Source organism: Zalophus californianus, chromosome 15 (genome assembly GCF_009762305.2).
Source record: "Zalophus californianus isolate mZalCal1 chromosome 15, mZalCal1.pri.v2, whole genome shotgun sequence".
Lineage (NCBI taxonomy): Eukaryota > Metazoa > Chordata > Mammalia > Carnivora > Otariidae > Zalophus > Zalophus californianus.
Genome location: NC_045609.1, coordinates 59,848,855 through 59,871,161, shown reverse-complemented (window position 1 = coordinate 59,871,161; position 22,307 = coordinate 59,848,855). Strand labels below are relative to the sequence as shown.

Genomic DNA, 22,307 nt, shown 5'->3' with positions numbered 1-22,307 from the left:
TCATGATTTTTACTCATTAATTTGTGTATTTATGCCATTTACATTTAATATAATTATTGATCTATTAGAGCCTAAGTCTGACCTTTTACGTTTTCTCTTTGTTCCCTACTTCATTTCCATTTCTTTTTCCTTTTTGTGGGTTACTGAAACATTTTTTAGAATTCTGCTTTTATTTCTCTATGGTGTTTTTGAGTTTATCTCTTCTTTTAAAATGGTTTCTTTAGGTATTACATTATATATGCAAAACTTACCACAGTCTACTAGTGTCATCATTTTACTAGTTCGGGTGAAGTGTAAACATTTTACCTCATTTTACATCCCTTTACCTTTCCCCATTTTTAATATCTAAAATATTTCCTTTATATGCATCAGTGTTGTAATTTTTGTTTCAACAGTCAAATATAATTTAGAAAACTCAAGAGGAGTTACCACGTTTTTTCTTCCTTTTTGGTGTTTCAAGGTATCTTCTTTTATCAATTCCTTTGTGTTTGGAGAATTTTCTTTAGCCATTCTTTTAGAGTAGGTCTGCTAGTGACACATTCTCTTAGTTTTCCTTTATCTGAGAATGTCTTGATTTTCCTTTCATTTCTGAAGGATATTTTCACTAGATATTCTGGGTTGACAGTTTTCTTTTAGCTCTCAAAAAAGTTGTGCCACTTCTTTCTTGTCTTTATGGTTTTTGATGAAAAATCCACTGTATTTGAATTGAGTTCCCTTCTAGGTAAGTTGTCATTTCTCATTACTTTCAAGGGTTTTCTTTGTCTTCAGTGTTTAGAATTTTGACTTCTTTAGGTTTATCCTGGTGTGGACTTCTTTAGGTTTATCCCGTTTGGAATTCACTCAACTGCTTGAATCTGTAGGTTTACATATTTCGCCAAATTCAGGGGAGTTTCTGCCATTTTTGAATACTTGATCAGCCCTACTCTCTATTCTCCCTCTGGAACTCCCATTATAAAAATGTTAGATCTTTCATTATAGTCCTGTAGTCTATTTTCAGTATTTCCCCCCTCTTTGTTGTTCAGATTGGGCAATTTCTACTGTTTTATCTTCTAGTTTACTGATTCTTTTCTCTGTTCTCTCCATTCTGCTTTCAAGCCCATCCACTGAGGTCTTTAGTTCTATTATGGTATTTTTGAATTCTAAAATTTCCATTTGGTTCTTTGTATTTCTTTCTTTTTTTTTAAGATTTTTTTTTTTTTTGACAAAGAGAGACACAGCGAGAGAGGGAACACAAGCAGGGGGAGTGGGAGAGGGAGAAGCAGGTTTCCCGCGGAGCAGGGAGCCTGATGCAGGGCTCGATCCCAGCATCCTGGGATCGTGACCTGAGCTGAAGGCAGATGCTTAACGACTGAGCCACCCAGGCGGCCCTATATTTCTATTTCTTTGCTAAGACTTTCTATATCTTTGCTGAGACTTATTTTTTTCATTTGTTTCAAGCGTGTTCATAATTGTTCATTAAAATATTTTTTGTGATGGTTGCTTTAAAATCTTTGTTAGATAATTCTAACATTTTGACAACTCAGTGTTGGCATCTATTTCTCTTTTTTTTTTTTTCATTCAGTTTGAGATCTTTCTGGTTCTTGGTATGATAAGTGACTTTTTATCAAAACTTGGAATTTGGGGTATTATAAGACTCTTGACTTTTTTCAACCTTCTGTTTTAGCTGTCTTCCTCTGACACCCCTCTAGTGGAGGAATGGGAAGAGAATTTGTTACTGCAAGGTGGGGTAGAAGTCCAGGTTCCCCACTTGGCCTCTCTCCTTATTACTGCTGGGTGGAGGTGAAAGTTCCAGCTCGCCAGTAGGCCTTCTCTGATAACTCCCTGGGTGAGAGGGATTAGGAGAGCTTTGTTACTGCTACCCCCACATAGCTTTCATTGACATCATGGAAGGAATGAAAGTCCTTAAGTCCTTAAACTGTACTAGGCCTCCTCCAATACCACCCCAATGTGGAGGAGAAGGGTCACCTCATAACTGCTGGGTGGAGGTCCAAGTCCAGGGTCCCCATGTGGTCTCCACTGACACTGTGGGGTGCTATAGGGAGCTTGTTACCTCTGGCAAGTACAAGTGTCCAGACTCCCTACTTAGCCTTCTCTGACACCATCTGCAAGTGGTTGGGATGCCTCATTAAAGCCTACTGAGAATAGAAGTCTAGTCTTAGCCTTCACCCTTGCTGGCATGGGTGGGAGTGGGGCCACAGATTTTTCTGTGGAATTTGGCTGAAGTAGATTAGTTATTGTCTAAAAGCTTTCTTTCTAGGTTGTCCCTTTCCTGCTTGCTTGACTAGAGAGAGCAGCTTTCATGGGGATTTTTTTTTTTTTTTTTGTCTGTACTTATTGGTGTTTCTGGGTTGCCAGCTTCTTCAGCTCCAGGTCTGAGAAAAATGAGGTGAGACAAAAGAAAACCCAGGGAAGTCAATATGTCATTCCTTGGATTCCAAGGTCCCTAGCTGATCTGCCTTCTTCTCTCCATATTTCAGTCTTCTTATGCTTGCTTTATGAATAAGGTCCAGGAATTTAGTTGTACTTAATGGAAGGAATAGGGGAAAGTATGTCTATTCTACCTATCCTATACTGTCTTTCTAGGATAAAAACTTTTTTGATGATTTTGATACCAATCCATTTGCTGGGCCTTCAGGACATAGTAGGTACTGTTTAGGCACTTCAAGGTTAGCATAATATATAGATTATAGCTCCTGTAATGCCAGGACCTCACCGTTAGGTAGGACAGCCATCCATGTCTCCCTTATAGTCTGGCTCATTGTTAAGAGCATGGCTTAGAATCAGGACTGAGTCCCAATTCCAGCTCTGCCACTTCCAAACTCTGTGACCCTGGATAAGTGAGTTAACCTCTCTGATTCTCAGTCTCCTCACTTGGAAAACAGGGTAAGGATTAGTACCAATATCATAGGCTGTTGATGGATTAAACAAAATAGTGCATGTAAATCAGTTTGCATGATGTCATCACATAGCAAGTGCTTAGTAAATATTAGTTGTTGCTCTTGTTGCTGCTGCTTCTGTTGTTGTAAGGCAGGCTGGGCCAGGTATAATAATTCTCCCTTAGCCTTGTTCTCTCCAGTTAGAGCAGGTATTTTGGCTTACTCTGTGCCCACCGCCTCTTTCTTTCCTTCCTTCCTTTCAGATTTTATTTATTTATTTATTTGAGAGAGAGTGAATGAGAGAGCAGAGCCGGGGTAGGATAGAGGCAGGAGAGGAAGCAGACTCCCTTCTGAGGGGGTAGCCTGATGTGGGGCTTCATCCCAGGATCCTGGGATCAGGACCTGAGCCGAAGGCAGATGCTTAACTGACTGAGTGACCCAGGCACCTCTGCCTCTCTCTTCTTATCAACTGTGGGAACCTTCTTAACTTCATGCAGTCTCTTTGAAGGTGCTGAGATGGATGTTGCATGGGATGAATGGGAACAGATGTATACTATTTGTTTTCAATCATTCATTCCCTTATTTATTCATAAATTCCTCCAGCAAATCTTTGTTGGACAATGATCTGGTGCTTGGCAACATGAAGGCAGCTTACAATCTAGCAGGATAGGCATCTAAGTAATGATAATTTGAGGCAGACTATGTGCCAAGAAGAATATGATCAGAATACTCTGAGAGCTCAGAAGAGCAATAAATCACATTTGGATAGAAGAATCAGGGAGGAATTCATAAGATGGGCACATCTGAACTCGACTTCAATAGGTAAACATGAAGGAAGTGCAAGAGATGAGCAAAGAAAAAGAGAAAAGAAGGCACAACTGTAGAAAACAAAATAGTATGGTTTGGCTAGAACACAGTGTATTTGTGTGTGTGGGCGGGGTAGAGTGAGAGGTGACTGGACAGTATGTTGGGGCTGATATTTGGAGAGCTTTGAATATGAGATGTATCAGTCAGGGTTAGGGTTGACTGTAAGCACCCAAGTTACAGTAGCTTAAACACATAAGGGTTTATTCTTCTCTAAGTAAAATAACTTCAGAGTTTGGTGATCTGGGATTGGTATGGCAGCTCTACATCACCAGAGACCCAGGCTCCTTATATACTTAGCAAGTGCTTCCACCTTTAAATTTGTGCCATAGTCCAAGATAGCTGCTGGAGCTCCAGCATTCCAGACATGGAAAGAAAGGAAAGGATGACAGGCAATCTGTCCAGCTATCTGCCCTCTCTATGGAACCTTTATGGAACCTTCATGAAGTAGCACACAACAACTTGTATTAACATCTTATTGGCCAAAAAAAAATTTTTTTTATTGGCCAGAACTTAGTCACGTGGCCATTTATCTGCAAGAGAAAAATATACTATTTATTTGCTGAGAGAAATAAACTTAAAAATCTGGGCATATTGTTCTCCTGGATAAGATACAAGTTCTATTACTAAAGATGAAAGGATACTAAGTAGGCAACTGGAAGACTGCATCGCCAGAGTAAAAGGTTTAGACTTAATTAATCTGGCAGTGAAAGAGCCCTGTGGGGGATTGTTTAGCAAGAGACTGGCACAATCCAAGTTGCCGACTAGAAAGATTAGTCTGGGACTGTGAAGACCAGGTTGTAGTAGAAAGAAACTAGAGGCAGAGAGATTAGTTAGTAGGTGATTTCACTGGTCAAGGAGGAAAATGATGAAGAATGAGATGGAAAGTGAAGGGGACAGAGGGAAGACATATTTCAGTAGTATATTATTAGTGTGGTAGTTGATTGGATGTGAGAGTGTTAAAATAAACCACAGATTGATTTTGCAATGGGAAACTCAGAGAGTTGACCAATGAACATGGAATTGGATGATGGGGCCATCTCTGGAAAGAGGGAAATCTGAAGAAGAGCTTATTTGGGGCCAGGTGATGAGTTTGGTTTGAAACAAGAGATTCAGGCAGAACACTTATGCCAATGGTTCTTAAAGTGTGTGCCCCAAATAGCATCAGCATCACCTGGGAATTTATTAGAAATGCAAATTTTGGGACCACATGCCAGACCTACTGAATCAGAAACTGTAGGGTTGGGGCCTAACTATCTGTTTTAACAAACACATACTGTATTTTTATATACAAGCAATAAACAATAGGAAATACAAATTTAAAAAACATTCCATTTGCAATAGCACCAAAATATATTAAACACTTTGGGATTAGTTTGACCTAAGATATACAAGACTTCTACTCTGAAAACCAAAAATCATTGCTGAGAGAAATTAAAGAAAATCCCCCCAAATGAAGAAATATTATGCCCATGCATTGGAAGATTCAATATTGTTAAGATGCCAATACTCCCCAAATCAATCTCTAGATTAAATGCAATCTCAAAATTCTAGTAGGCTGTTTATTTTTAGATACTAACAAATGGATTCTAAAATGTATATGGAAATACAATAGAATAGCCAAAACAATTCTGAAAAAGAACAAAGTTGGAAGGCTTACACTATCTGATTTTAAGACTTATAAAGACACTGCAATACAGTGTGATACTGGCATAGATATAGACAAACAAATAAGTGGAGCAGAATACAGAGTCCAGAAATAAACCCATGCATAAATGATCAATTGATTTTTGACAAAAGTACCACAGCAATTAAATGGGGGAAAGGAAAATCTTTTCAACAAATGATGCTGGAATAATTGAATAGTCATATGCAGAAAAAAAAAAAAAGAACCTTAATCCCTACCTCAACACCATATACAAAAAATTAACTTGAAAAGGATCATAGACCTAATATGAGAACCAAAACAATAAAACTTCTATAAGAAAATATAGGAGAAAAATCTTAGTGACCTTGAGTTTGGCAAAGATTTCTTAAATATGACCCCCAAAATGCAAACTATTAAAAAAATCAAGGGGCGCCTGCCTGGCTCATTTGGAAGAGTATGCAACTCTTGATCTTGGGGTTGTGAGTTCAAGCCCCACATTGGGTACAGAGATTACTTTAAATAAACAAACAAATAAGTTTGACTTCATCACGTTAAAATGTTTGCTCTTCAAGAGATATCATTTAAAAAATGAAAAAGCAAACCATATACTAGGAGAAATTTTTTGAAAAGCAAATATCCAACAAAGCACATCTGTCCTAGAATACATAAAAAACACAGCTCAATAGTAAAAAGACAATCCAATTTTTAAAATAAGCAAAAGATTTGAACAGACACTAAACCCAAGAAGATATATGGGTAGCAAATAAACACCTGAAAAGCTGCTCAACGTCATTAGTTATTAAGAAAATACAAATTAAAAGCCCTACATACCACTATCACTACATTAAATACCCCCCACATATCCACTGGAATGGCTAAGATTAAAAAGACTGATCATACCAGATACTGGCAAAGATGTGGAGCAGTTGGAATTCTCATACACTGCTGGTGGCTGTGTAAAATAGTACAACCAATCTGAAAAACAATCTGGCAGTTTCTTAAAAAGTTAAACATACATTTACCATATGACCTAGCCATTCTACTTCTAAGAGAAATAAGAGCACAAAGATTTTTACACAAATGTTCTTGGTACCTTTATTCGTAATAGCCCCAAACTGGAAACTCAAATGTCACTCAACTAGTGAATGGAGAAACAAACTACTGTATATTCATATGATGGACTACTACTCAGTAATAAAAAGGAATGAGCTATTGACACATGCAACAACATGGATGAATCTCAAAATAATTTTATAAGTGAAACAAGCCAGAAACAGTAAAAAGTACATTTTTGTGATTCCATTTACATAAAATTCCAGGAAATGCAAACTAACCTATAGTGACACAAACAAGTTAAAGTTTACCTGGGGGTGGGGGAGGACGTTGAGGGGAGGGAAAGAGGGATTATAAAAGAAACAAGGAGACTTTGGGGGGTAGGATATGTTCATTACCTTGATTGTGGTGCTGGTTTCATGGGTGTATTCATGTCAAAACTTATCAAATTATTCACTTTAAATACGTGTTTATTATATGTCAATTATGCCATGTATAATGCTGTAAAAAAATATTCTTTGGCTCCACCCCAGGCCTACTGAATCTGAAACTATGGCAATGGGGCACAGCAACCCATTTCTAAACAAACACTCCAAGTGATTCTGATGCACAATAAAGTCTGAGACCACTGATTTAGGTGACAAACTCCCAGCAGATTGCTGAAGTAAGGCTCTTGACTGGAGTACAGATTTGAGAGTCACCTGCTTAAAGGTCATAGCTGAGGTTATAGCATGAGGGGATTTAGAGACGAAAGAACAGAAAGCAATAGGTGGGACTAGAGAAAACCTACCCTCAGGAGACAGAAGAAAAAGAGGAGCAGGTGACAGAAGCAAGGAAGAAGGGGTCTGAGGTCGGGGGAAGGAAGGTAACAGATGCCAAAGGAAGAGATTTTAAGATATGAGGTGATCAACAATGCTGATACCAAAGTAGTATTTGCATAAATGCTGTCTAGTTTTCAAATCTTTTTCATGCATGTTGGTGCATTAACCATGGCAGGGGTGGGCAGAAAGACATTGATGACGTTATGCCTGGTTGGCAGCACTGTCTACAGGAGAGCCCAGGATTTGGATCTGGACAGACCTGGGTGGAATCTAGTTCCTTCACCTACTCATGTGTACGTCTGGTCAAATGTCTTGAACTGTGTCCTGTTTTCCAAATGGGGATAATTCTACCCACTAAGAAGGTAGAATATTGGTGGTATGTAAAATACCTGTGCCGGATGACTTACAAAGTTGTGTTTCTTTACACTTTCCACCTTCATCTCATGATTCCTCATTATACAGATAAAGAAATTGAGGACCAGAGTGGGTACATGATGTACCACAGGTCACAGGACTGGTAAATACTCCATTCTGGAAGCACATTCTTGACTTGGAATCCACAGATCACTAAGCAGGTCCATAGATGGGCCTCAGGAGTCTATGAAACTGCTGAAATCATATGCAGACTGGGTATGAGCGTGTGATATGTTTTTCCTGGAGCAAGTATTCATTATTTACATTGGCATTTCTCCATGGGATCCAGAATTAAAAATGGTTAAGAACTTCTCCTCAAAGGTCTGTTGTATTTAGGGGCACCTGGCTGCCTCAGTCAGTAGAGCATGCGACTTTTGATCTTGGGGCTGTGAGTTCCAGCCCCACGTTGGGGATAGAGTTTACTTAAATTAAAAAAAAAATCAGTTGTATTTATTTTTCCCTAGTGCCTTGATTCACACCCCATAATCCTCAGCCATCCTTCTTCCCATCACACATCTTCTTCCAGAACATAGTTTCACTACTTCCTTGCTGACTGACTAGTCTGCAAACCAGGAAACTTGCTTCATGGTCTCATCTCAGATCATTTATTCACTTCATAAGCAGCTGCTCATCACCTGCAGGTCCAATTGGCACAATTTCTGGTTCCAGGAAGGGCCCAAACACGGATGAGGATCCCACCATGAAGGAGCTTGTGGTCTGGTAGGGAAGGCAGGCAGGGATAGAGATAACTACAATACATACATACAGTCTGTGATGGGAAACATGAGAGCAGGGGCACAAGTAAAGGTCTGGAAAGATTGCATTTGGACTGGCCCAGCACTGACCCCCAGCAATCTCTCTATCTGCATGTTTGTCCATTCAGAGATGTACAACCCTCAGCTTCATCTTTATTCTTCAAGCCATCACAACTTGCCTTCTACCCACCACTTTGATGAAATGCTCTCCTCAAGGTCAACCATCAGGAACCCCCTGCCCTCTTCAACAGATGCTGCTGTCTCTGTGACACTGAGCTGTGTTGGCTGTGCCCTTTGTGGGTCTCCTTCCTCCCCGGCTTTCGTGACAGCAGCATCTCCTTGTTCCCCCCCCACACACACACCCCATTTCTCTGGGACCTCTTTCATCTCCCTTTCACACTCCCTTTGTGGCTGGTGCTCACCACAGTTCCATCTGCAGCCCACAGTTCTTCCCTTTATGCACTCACTCAGTGGCCTCACCCAGGTCCATGGCTCCACTGACCTTTACACAAACGATCTCCACACGTTTTTTCCCCATCCAGCCTTTCTCAGAGCTCAGCTCTGAACAACTGGCTAGAACCTCCAGCTGGATTCTTTAAGAATCTCCATCTCAATTCATCCACAATGAAATTAGCACCTCCTGTGCCCCAAATCCATTTGTATGTTCCCAGTAGTCACCCAAACCAGAAACCTGGGAGTCATTGTGGATGCCATCTTTTTCATCACCTCTTTCATCCAATCCCTCACTAAGTCCTGTGAATTTGACCTCTTAAAAGCTTTTAAACTGGACTCTTCTTTCCCACCTCTGCAGCCTCTGTCTTACCTATGCTCTCCCTGTAGGTTTGACTACCTGCAGACGCTGTTGCGCTCTACCTTCCACTACTCTCCTCCCAGCCCAGGCCAGCCTGTAATAGCTAATAACAACAGCCCGCCTTCACTGAGGCTTGTCACACACCAGCTTTACGCATACTATCTCATTCATTCTTACAACCACCCTAACAGGCAGGCACTATCCTTATCACCATCTTACAGACAAGGGAATTGAGGCACAGAATGGTTAAATCACTTGTTAGTAACACAGCTAGTAAGCAGCAGTGCCAAGATTATTCTAAAATGCAAATAAATCTTAATTATATCACACATTGCCCTAAAATCCTTAAGGACTCCCCAGCCCCTTAATATAAAACCTCAAATTCTTTTTGTTTATTTATTTTTAGATTTATTTATTTGACAGAGAAAGACACAGCGAGAGAGGGAACACAAGCAGGGGGAGTGGGAGAGGGAAAAGCAGGCTTCCCGCTGAGCAGGGAGCCCGATGTGGGACTCGATCTCAGGACCCTGGGATCATGACCCGAGCCGAAGGCAGACACTCAACGACTGAGCCACCCAGGTGCCCCAAAAACCTCAAATTCTTTATCATAGCAGTGCAGACCTTCAGATCCGAGCTCTGCCTACTTCTGCATCGGCTTTGCTTCTGGGTTTTAGTAACGCTGTTCTTTCTACCAGAAGGTCCTCTTTTCCCTACACATCCCCCTCCTGGCTTTTCTTTTTTTTGGACTTGTTCTTCTAAAACTCTCATGCCTTGCCCCATACAGGAAGCCTTCCTTGAATGCCCCACCCTCCTAGTTGGGTAGGCACCCATGGTGGACACTGTCATGTGCCACCCAGACCCCCTTCGATGAGGGACTTACCCCAGTGGCTGGGAGTCTACCAGACAGTCCTGTCAGCTCCTGCTGGAGGATGGCCTCAGCTGAAGACAGCTGCCTAGCCCAAGGTCATGCCTGCTTCCTCTGGTTACCCACCCTATGACTCATCAATGCAGGGGTGGGGTACATAAGAGCTGAGCCCTCTGGCCCCAACTTGGGAAAAAGTTGAAGGGCCATTCTAGCTCCAGAGTGCCCTAAAACATTGGCCTGCCCAATCCTGATTCCTTTCTCGCCTCTCACAGGTTTTGATCCTGAGAGCTTCCTGATAGCACCTTGCACATTAACCTCCATCTCAGAATCTGCTTCCTGGGGAAGCCCTCAGTGCTTTAACCTGCAGGTCCAACTGGCACAATTTCTGGTTCCAGGAAGGGCCCAAACATGGATGAGGATCCCACCATGAAGGAGCTTGTGGTCTGGTAGGGAAGGCAGGCAGGGATAGAGATAATTACAATACATACATACAGTCTGTGATGGGAAACATGAGAGAAGGGGTCCTAGGATCAAGCCCCACGTCCAGCTCCCTGCTCCGTGGGGAGCCTGCTTCTCCCTCTCCCTCTGCTTGTGCTCTGTCTTAATAAATAAATAAATAAATAAATAAATAAATAAATAAATAAATAAATAAAACACCACATATAAGACCCTTTGCACACAGGGGCCACTTGGTACCTGACAGTTCTCTTCCTCTAAACTTGACAATCTGAATCCTCAGAGCCAAGGCATAATAGAATAATAACTCTCACATCTATAGTACTATGTGCCAAGGACTGTTCTAAGCACCCTACTTATACCAATTCAATTCTTTCAACAATTCTGTGAGGTAGGTACTATTATTAACCTCATTTTGCAGATAAGGAAATGGGACACAGAGAAGTTAAGTAATTTGCCTGAGATCACACAGCTAGGAAGAGGCAGAGGTAGAATTAGAACCCAGGTAGCCTGGCTCTAGATCTGTGCCCCAGGGATGGGGGTGGGAAGAGAATATTCAGCACACAGTAGGTTCTCAAGGAACTTGTTGATGTTAAGGAGGAAGTGGGGAGGGAGGACAGTGAAGGGGAGGAAGAAAGAATCACCATCTGGGCAAGTAATGAGGAAGGGTGAGGAAACGGGTAACCCAAAGGCCTGCTGGGAGTGTGGAACCAAGAATATGAAAGGTCTTGGGGATGAGCTGTCCATAGGCCTGGAAGAGCCTGGACTCTGCCCAGAGCCACGTAGAAAGCACAAGACATGGCAGTGGAACGTCTTGGTGTTGGTGTCAACATTTGTATTTGGAGGTCAGTGTATACATATATAAGGGCATATTGGGTACATGTGGGTCTGAGTTGGAGCCTCTTGTAGGGGCAATCAGGGAAGGTCTCCTGAACAGTTGACATCAGAGTATGGCTTTAAAAGATATGGAATGTGGTTGGTGGAGAATCAGGAAACCTAGGCCTGTCAAGGAAGATGACCAGTCCTGAAGGGCTTGTGGGGGTAGGAGTGGACTGAGTGGATTGGAAGGGGTTAGTTGGGGCCTGTAGTGGAGAGCTCTGGATGCCATGCTGAATCATCTTCAACAATGGCACTGGCTCAGAGTAATCCTTCAGAAAGAATAACTAGGCAGCAGGAGATGAAGGACAACAATGAGGAAGGGGGCTCTGACAGCCAGGAGGAATACCCCAGGGGCCACCCACTGCCTGCATCTGTGTAAAGTCCCCTCTACCACTCCCCTGGTTCCCTGACAGACTGGTTATCCCTGGAAAAGGAGGAGGGGACAGCCACAGAGTCATCAATCTCCTGGGTCTTCTGTTCTTGGAAAGTGCCTGCTGCACCTGCTCCAGCTGAAGTGGGAACTAGAGACTGAGGGCAGGTGGGAATGGTGTGGAGAGCAGAGCTACAGAAGAGAGCACAGACGCGTGGCAGATAGTGGCTACTTTATGACTGGTTTCTGATCCATTGACTAAGAGAAAGGCAGAAGATGCCAAAAGACAGATACACATGAGAGGAAGAAGAAAATGAGAAGAGGCCTCCAGGAGAGGGACTTGTCTTCCTGTTTGTCTCCACAGCACCAGGGAGTACCTTGTATACCACGGGACCTCAGGAATCACTTGAATTGGGAGACTCAGCGGAGATTCAGAAAGTGACCAATAACTGAGATGGACATAAAAGATGGAGAGAACCAAGGTTTTGGGTTGAGCTTGATGCACCTCTCTTCCCTTGCTACCATTTCCATGCCCCTTAACAAAAAAGCAAGTCCTGAGTCTGCTCCCTTCCCTCAAGCCTAGAAAGTGATTAGATCTCAGAGAAAAACTTCAAAGGCCTAACCTCAGCTTCTTGGAATCCCTGGCAGGGAGGATGAGGGGAGGGGTGGTCAGGAAGAATCCTAGGCCAGGACTTAGTTGCTGGAATTGGGGTAAAGACTGTGCTGGGTTTGCCGAGGGTGGGGATGGGGGTAAGATGTTCTCTACCTTCCCATGGTTCCCATGTTTCTTCACCATCCTAAATCCAGGCGCTGCTCAGAGGCAGCCTCTGTCACACAAATACATGCCTTACTACAGCAGGCAGAGGGTCATCTGTGGGTATGGGGACTCTTAAGGAGTGGAGAAGAAGGCAGAGAGGGAGGACATAGAAGAAGGAAAAGGAGAGGAGAGGAGAAGAGGAGAGGAAGAGAAAAAGGAAGTGAGATACAGTGTGAGGGAAAAGAGAGGAAGAGAGGGAGGGGATGGAGACAGGGACAGACAGAATTTTTCCCAAGTAAGAAAATTACATAATAGACATAATTATCTAACAAGTGACAAACATAAACATCAGGGTCACGGAGTTTGTCTTTCCAGCTACCTGCCCTCTAGTTTATCTGGTTATCTCTATCCATCTCTCCACCCATCCATCCATCCATCCATCCATCCACCCATCCATTTCTTTTTCCTTTTTAATTTGTCTAACTAGCCAGATATCTATATGTCCTAGGTTTGATGACCTGTCCTTGTCTACCTGCTCATTTGTTTTTCTACCTTTGATCTAACCATCTGATTGACCATCCATCATTTACCTTCCTGCCTATTAGTGATCTGTTCATCCATATTCTAATTCTCCTTCTCTCTCTCCTTCCTTCCCTCTCTCACACACACGTCTGTCTGTGTATTTACCTGGTCATTATGTTTCTCTGTTCATCTTACATGAACATACTATCTGCCTCTCTGATGGTCTATCCAACCTGCTTGCCAAATTGTCTATTCATGGGACACCTGGGTGGCTCAGTCGGTTAAGCGTCTGCCTTTGGCTCAGGCATGGGGCTCCGTGATCAGTGGGGAGCCTGTTTCTCCCTCTGCCTGCTCTGCCTGCCACTCTCCCTGCTTGTGCTCTGACAAATAAATAAAATCTTAAAAAAATTTGTCTATTCATTGCCATTTATCTGTACAACTTTTTGTCCATCTTCTTATTCTCCCGCTCTCCTTCTCTCCCTCCTCCCTTCTTCCTTCCTTCCTTCCCATCCATCCACCCATTCATTCATCCCCCATCTATAGCTGTTCATTCAGTCACCCATTTGATAAATATTTCTTGAACACTTACTGTGTGCTTAGCTCTGTGCTAGTCTGGGGATATTAAAGGTGGGTAAGGAACTTGTGACCTGTAACTTACTCTGAAGAGTGATGAGGAAACCAATTTCACCACAGTGGGTGAGGGCTGATATGGTATTGTATACAGGTGGCCATGGGAACACTGAGAAGGAGAATTTAAATCAGACTGGGGTCAGAGTGTGTTTCCTGGAGGTGTCAGTGGTCTGTTTGTCTACATATGTCTCCATCTGCCAGTCCTCCCATTTATCCCTCCATGCTCCAGTCCATATTTCCATTTGTCTAATTCACCTCTGTCCATTTGTCTGGTTGCTTCATATTCATCTACAAATCATCTGCCTATCTCTTTGTCAGTTTGAAGAATCTGCTTATTGTCTAACTGCTGATCTATTGGTCTTCCACCTGTATGTCTTGCTGTCTATTGGTTGGTCTCTCCACTCATGTAATCTCTTCAATTCTCCATTATTTGTCTGCTGATTTGTCAGTTGATTTGTGTAGCGATCAGGATGCAATTGGCTGCAAGTAACAGATGGCCCTACCAAAAGTGGCTTAGATGATAAGAAAAATATTATCTCACATAACAAGAAGTTTAGGGGCAGGGAGATTCCTAAATTGATTAATGTGTCCCAGTGGCATCATTTAACACCCAGATATTTTTTACATCTCTCCTCTGCCATCCTTGTCATGTCAGCTTTTGACTCAGGAGGAACCTCAAAGTTTTAGAAAAGGCTGCAGCAGCTCAGCACATTACATTTTTACATAGCGAAGTCCAAAATCTACAAAGAGAAAAGGGGCATATCTCTTCCCTGGGCCCTTTTATGAGTATGAGACAAAATTTCTCCCCCAAAGTCTCCTTAACAGACTTCTTCCCACATTTCAGTGTTCAGAATTATAACACATCACCCCTAAATCAATCCCCAGCAAGTCGAATGGAATTACCCTGATTTTCCTGGACCAACGAGGATTCACCTCTGGGACAAGGGAGGGGTTCAACCCCTCCCCCACAAAGCACTTGGTCTCTAAATACCAAACTCAAGTCTATTAGTAAGGAGGGAAGATGGAATATGGGGCATGGCTATAGGCCCATTCTGTATGCATTCATCTTCTCTGTGCAAGCAGCTGTCCAACTGCCTATCGATTGGCCTGCCTGTCTGTTGGTCTGTCAGTCACTCCTAGAGACTGTCGGTCCACCTGACTATTCACATCAGTCTGTGTGCCTACCTGTACATCTATTTATCTGTGTCTCCATTTGTCTTTCAGTCTGTCTATAAATAAATCTATTAATCAGTTTGTGTGTTTACTCAGTATGTCTATCTCTGTCCATCCATCCATCTTGAGTTTCTGTCCGCTACTGCCCTTTTTCCCTCACCTGTCTCATATTTAACAAATGGATAGCTCGTTTCCTTTTTTCACCACAGAATAGTCTAAAACTCTTGAAACTTATCACTCTGGACAAAGCACCGACCTCAGGGCCCACATCTCCTAGCAAAAGAGGGCACCAGGGCAAGAGCGCCAGAGTTCTCACCCTACCGCCCCGTGGTGCACCATCTCCCCCTCTTCCCACGTCCTTCCCAGAGGCTGGACTGTTCATGATCTCTACCAACGGTAGTCAGGCCCTCCCTAAGCTACCTGGGCTCCCAGAGTGGTTGTGTTCATGCATCGTTCTTGAATGAATATTTACTGAGTACCTACTATGTGCCAAGCTCTCTCTTAGGTGATGGGATACAAGGGGGATACATAGTTCCTGCCCCTGTGGGGTTTATGGTCTATGCCTAGGCACGTCCACACAGCCACACTTACACAGGCGCTTATATACCATGATAGATGCTCCCACGTGTACACACACAGGTTCTCAAATACATATTTACAGACGTACGCAGCCACACTCAGGCTCTGCCAGCCTCTGCAAACATTTGTTGAGCCTAATACATGTATGGCACTTAAATTAGTGCTGTTCAACAGTTTATCTTTCTTTCAAAAGCACACATGTCCACACACTTACAGAGTTTACTGCCCTGGCACCCCAATAGCAGGGCACAGGAAAGTGGCACAGGGATCTTATTTCTGATGCCACATCCAGTCTGGACTCTCTACATGACCTTGACTCATCACTTTTTGACCATACGGTATCCCCTTGTACAAAAGGGGCAATGTCTGGCCCAGGGATGGTCAACCCCTTCTCATTCTCTGAAGTACCCTCCTCACACTCCTCTGTGGTGTAAAAGTCGCTTCCAATCTCTCACTGGAAACATGTCTCTGTCCTTCTTCCCCTCTCAGCCTATCCGGTTTCCTGTCTCCGGAGGGTCCCCCCTGACAGTCCTGCTTTTGTGTTTCCCTTTAGAATGTGACAGTGTTCGGGGTTGGGTCTCTGTCTTTGTATGGTGTTTGCATATTACAGTGTTTGAGTTCACGTCTGAGTATACATTTGAGCTGTTGTGTATTCCCATGTGAGTCTGCTGTGGGTCTCTGTGTGTTTTTATCGAAGTGTGTGTGTACACACTCGCAAACACACACACACACACACACACACACACACACACACAGAGGCGCGCACTTGGCTCCCCTAATATGCTGAACGGGCCATTACACCTCTTGCATGTGGGGCTGGGGGTGGATGGGGAGGAGGGGGACCGAGGGAGGCAGCAGGATTCTGTAAGAACATTAAATCCCAAATAAAGTAGAAAATATTTTTTAAAATTACCGACTTCCCGTTTTCTCCGAAATGGAGTGAAACGAGGCTGGTCCCGAGGCGGGGGCTCCGCGGGGCCAGCCACTGGAAAGGGGCAGCGCTTTATTTTTTATTTTTGTAATAAGAGGAACTGAATTAGAAAAAACGGGGAAGGAAGAGCAGAGTCAGATTGTTAAAGGATTCAATGAGCTGTGGCCAATGTATTCGAAAGGTGCTTAAGGCAGCAGAGCCGCTCACCAAACACACACTCACACGCACGCACACGCACACACACACACACACATACACACACCAAGGCACCACATCCCGCCATCACACTCATATGATCAAGACAAAGGCACATTCAAGCATATTTGCATTGGGACACACACCCAGAGACACACAGGGCACACGGACACACTAAAGCCACCCCACACATCCCCCACAGCCAGCATGCTCTCCAAGATGCACATATCTATCTCAGGTGCCAGGGCAACTCAGATATATCCCAAGACACAAAATCAGCTACTGCAAACAGATACACACAATGACACAGACCCCCCCATAGACAAACACACACATTCACAGTCACACAAAGACACCCACCGCCCCTGCTCTTGGATCCATACAGATGATTTCATATATTTCACTACAATGACCAAACACACATCTAACACCTGTATACTCACTCCCGCAACAAACTCCTATCACAAATAGAGTTCATGCTTACTAACATTCTCTTCTCTCACCCAGACACCCACTATGACTGATATACACAGACATCCAGGCCCCCCAGACACACCCACACCATCACACATGGTCACCCAAAACGCCCCACACGCAATTATTAACAATGATACTGCACGTTTATAAAGAGATTTGTAGTTGACCATTTATTTCAGTCTATTTAAGCCCCACAATCATCCTGTGGAACAGGGACCCTCATCCTTACTTCAGAGATAAAGCAACAAAGCTCAGGGAGGGTGAATGAGCTGCCCAAAGCCACACACCAGCAATAGGCCAAGGCCAGGAAGCAAGTCTCCTGTTTTAAAATTTAAATTCCCACACGCAGAGAGCTGAACACACACACACACACGCACGCACGCACACAGTCCTGCTCACACTCTCATGACCTCAGCCTCACGCTCATCTGTTGACGCAGGTACGCAGTCACACCCTGACAGTCACCTGCGTGCGGGCACACGGTCTCAGTCACCCCCTTCCACTCCCTTTCTGTTTTCTGCTTCTCTAGTTGCTTCCTAGTCCTGCCTCCCTGGATAGCTAGAGCTAAGGTGCACTGATGGGACAGAGGAGGCTGGGGCTCTTGCTCTCAACTAGTTACACCTAGAACCGCATTCCTCCCACCCCACCTCCTGGTTGCCCCAGCCCCTCCTCCAGGGCCTGGGAAAGGTGAGCTCCAGCTTCCCTCACCCCACTCCTCCCACACATTCTAACGGAGGGGACATTAAAAAGTGCTGACAGGGCAGGGGGAGAGGCCACCTGCCTGCCCGCCAGTCGGGCCACTTTCATCTCAGCCGCCTCCTGCCAAAGCCACCTGCCCTGGCCTGCCCTCTCCCAGGTCCCGCTTTATTAATCTGGCCCCGTCTGGCCAGCCAGGCCTGCCCAGGCGCCCTCACCTCCCCTCTGCCCCCAGCGCCAGCGGGGGAGGCTCCACTCCCTGCTCCAATCATCCCAGGGGCCACAGAGAGCGCCTCCAACAGTCCCAGGAAGCTCGTTCTCCACTAGATTTACTGCAGGAGATAAGGTCTCCCAAGCACCCCCCCATTCCCCAACACACAGACGCCTCAAGAGTCCAACATTCACATTGCACGGCAACACACCACAACCACCCACAAACCTCTGCCATGCCCGCTGTTGTCGTTCCTTTGAGTTAGACACAACACCCAGAACAACAGGCACACATAATGACACCTAGAGGAGCCTTACATAGTTACCCACAGTGGCCACCATTTAGAGCACACAGTTACACATTTACACACAAGCACTCACATATAATGACACAATGCACCAACATCACACACAAGGGCACACTATTACCCATCCTGTTGCTTGCCCATAGTGATAACTGAACAGTACCTGCCTCACAGTAGCACTTAATAACTTCATATTTATTGAATGAATGATACAGTAGCAACACACACACACACACCAAACGCACACATACACCTCAGAGCTGAAATGTCTATGCCACCGAGAGTGGAAACCAGACCTGCTGAGAGTACCCAGCAGCATGTGACTGAAGTCAGAAAAGCAGACAGAAGATGAAAGGAATTCAGCTGAGACAGGGTTGGGGATGGGGCATTCAGCTACCTTTTACAACTGGAGACATCTTTTCAAAACACAAATCTAATCCTCGGATGAAGCCCCAGCACTCTTTAACAGCCTGTGCAGCCCTGTCAGGTGTACAGCCCCAGCTCATGCTGGGCCACGCTCCCGCTTCCCGCGCTCCAGCCACTCAAGCCTGGCAGAGTCCACCCACGTCGCTCACTCGCTCCTGCCACGGGGCTTTGCGTATGCTACTCATTCCACCTGCAACACTTCTGTCCTCTCTTCTCTATTTACCTTTAGCTCTGGGCTCCGGGTCACTTCCTAACTAGGTTAAATCCCTCATGCTACAGACTGAATGTCTGTGTCCCCCCCGCAAATTCGTATGTTGAAACTACATCCCCACTATGATAGTATCCGGGCTGGGGCTTTGGGTAAGTGATTAGGTCATGAGGGTAGAGCCCTCATGAATGGGATTAGTGCCCTTATAAAAGGGACCCAGGAGCTCCGTCATGCCTTCCACCCAGTGAGGACACAGTGAGATGGCCGACTGTGACCCAGGAGGCACATCCTCACCAGACTCCTGTCAGTGCCTTGATCTTAGATTTCCCAGCTCCAGAACTGTGAGAAATTTCTGTTGTTTCTAAGTCACCCAGCCTATGGTATTTTTGTTCCAGCAGCCCAAATGGACTGATACCCACTTACAAGTCCTTATCACACCATTGATCTCCTTCATGGTACTTCCCACGGATGTAGCTTTTCTGCTTTTCTGCCCCCACCACTAGCCGGAAAGCCCCGTGAGGGCAGACAGTGACTGCTTTTGCTTCCACTGACTCCCGGGACTGGTACCTAATAGTCCTGAGGGCTTACTGTGTACTCAATGCATAGTAGGTGCTCAATAAACATCTGCTAAGTAAATGAATAACAAACACAAAGCACATAAAGAACACTAGAGGAACAGCTCAGCTAGAAGTTATTAACTGCTAGAATGCCAGGACCCAGAGAGATCTGAGGAAATCCTGAGTTTTTGCTTTTGCTGTGTGACCTTGGGCAAGTCCCTTCATCTCTCTGGGTCTGTTTTTTCACGTATAAATGAAGGCATCAGACTTTCAAAATGTGCTTCGTGGGGCTTTAAGGGTTCTCAGAAGCATCCAAGGCTGCTATGGGCAAAGGCTGGAGCAAGGACGAGGAAGCTTGCTGATAAAAGCCATTTCTACTTTTAGTGTGTGTATGCGTATGTGTGTTTTCAGAATTGAAGATTCTAAAGTTTAAAATATTCCTTGAAATCTCTGGACTAAGTGACCTCTAGTTCCCTTCCAGAATATTACAATGCAACAGAAGCAAAATGGTTCCAAAACAGTAAGATACCAGAGCATGTGCTGCTTTTTATCTGCCAAGTTATCTAAGTGGACCCCCCATCTGCAGAATCAACAGAGGAAAGGAACAGTAAGAAGTGAATGAGCCCAACTGGAGGAGAAGTCCAGAGGAGAGGAGAGTTTTCAACATCTTGCGCTGATTCCTAACTCTGGTGACAGACAAAGAGATCAGGGAGCTGATGGGGAAGGGATCAGGGCACCACTTCCCAGGAGGAATGGTGATCAAAGCGATGGCCAAAAAGGGGCAAGTCTGGCCTGAACTGGAGTAGCAGAAGACTATGGGGGGAGGGGGAGAAGGGCACAGGATGGTCCACAAGTTTCCTGAAAAAGCCCACATGCACTGAGGATGGCAAACAGGAAGAAACTCTACGGTCAGGTCACCTCATGGGAGTGAACTTTATCCTGGGGAAAAGAAAGATGAGGGTGCAGGAATCAGAGTCTGGAGGGCAGGGTAGGAAAGGCAGATAAATCAGAGTTATAGGACACAGGCTATCTGTTCTTTCCTGTGTTCCTTGAGGAAGGGCAGAGGAAATAGCCTAAACTGGGGATTAAGGGGGTGCAGAGAAAGGCCACAGAATTGAGCCTGGAGAAATCCATTACCTTGTATCTAAGGTGAGGATAGCTCCTTGGGAACCCTTAGGTCAGAGAAGAATCTCCTCTCTTGCTTCTTCCCCTCCATCAGCCTCACTGCTTCCTCTCTCACATATACACCCTCTTCAGCCTGCCTTCAGAACCCTAATTCTGTCCCTCTTTCCTTGAACTCCAAAACCTCCAGCTCACCAGCCATCCTCACCCACTGCCTCCTTCCTTCAGTGGCTCCATTGCCTGTCTCTTTCCTCCACCCTGCCATTGTCCTGAAGTCACTTTCTGTGGAAGCAGTCAGCCTCTGGGCATTTTCTCTGCCGTGCCTGATGCTGGGGAGGCCCTCCAGGAAGCTCTTGGCCTCCTCCTACTATCGTGGCCTGACTCTCCCTTACATGCAGAGGCAGGCTATCTGAGGGTTTCAGTGCTTCCCTTCCACACTCTCTCCCATAACCAATGTATCTGCAAGCAGGACTTCAAATTCAACCAGCAACCCCACAGGAATGGCCCTCAAGGGGGCCCCACTTCATATGTGTATGGGCACTCAATAGATGTGGCTGACTCCCAAATCTGTACTTTAGTTCTGACTTCAACTAGCATCTCTGGCTCTTTACGAGGCACCTCTTTTCTGACTCCCTATCATCACCTTAGGTTCACCATGATCACCATGTCCCAAACACCAGACCTGAGTCCCAAGCCAGCCCACTTCTCCCAGAATTCCCTCCCAGGTCAGTGCCTGCCAGATCCAGCCCAGCCCAGCCCACTGTCCATTCATGCATCTATCCACTGGGAGTTTCCTCAGTGCTTCCACTTACCTGCTCAGTCCAACCCCAAACTCAGCCCAGCTCATGTGCCTTTCCTGCCAGGGCTTGGCCCCACATCCCTGCCGAGTCCCCAGATCCTCCTCCTCTCACCCAACCTCTTCCCTAGCGGCCCAAGTATCTTCCTAAATATAACATGCCCTCATCCAGAACCCCACAGCTGTTCAGTTCAGTGTCCAGACCCCTCGGCCTGGCCTTCTGGGGTGTGGTCTCAGCCTACCTTTTCAGCCCTCCCCCGCCCTTCCCTCCATCAGGGTCTGATTCTTCCCAGGTCCCTACAGACCTGTAAGCTCATTCCAAATGCCCAGGGCTTGCTCAAACTGCTCCAATCTCCAGAACTGCTATTCTTCTGAGGAGTTAAATCCCAAGGACCCTTTCCAGCATTTCTCCTGCACATTCTCAACTGGGATGTGACTGCCCACTGTTAACACTCCTGACTCCTGACTCCCAAAGCCCAGGCACTGTGATAAACATGTCCCCAGTTGAAAAACACTGGCTGAATCCTGTTCTCCCCCTTCCCCCACGACCTGACCCTCTCTAAATGACCAATATGCCCCAGGACCTTCTTTCACTTTCCTCAAAGTCCTCAGCTTCTGGTAAGAGGCTATTTTAAGAAATAAAAACAATAGAACAATGGCAACAATTAATGACATCCCCTTAAGCAGCACTTTCTATGTATCAGTTTTAAGTCCTTCACATATATTCATTCGTTTAAACCTCACAAACACCTATAAGATAGTATTACTATTATCCCCCACTTTTCAGATGAGGAAAGTGAAGGGGGAAATCAGGTAACTCACTCAAGGTCACCTACCTGCTAAGTAGCTAATAAAAAGAGCAGAAAACAGACTTTGGAGAATTCTGCCACCAAGCCACCAACTGGCTATGT

The 22,307-nt window shown here is 44.9% G+C and overlaps 1 protein-coding gene across 8 annotated transcripts in view; it reads right to left on the bottom strand.

Annotated features, from left to right (window-relative positions):
• HIF1AN (hypoxia inducible factor 1 subunit alpha inhibitor) overlaps positions 1–22,307 on the bottom strand; it is a 79,441-nt gene that overhangs the window by 32,171 nt on the left and 24,963 nt on the right. The gene's annotated exons all lie outside the window — the stretch shown is intronic.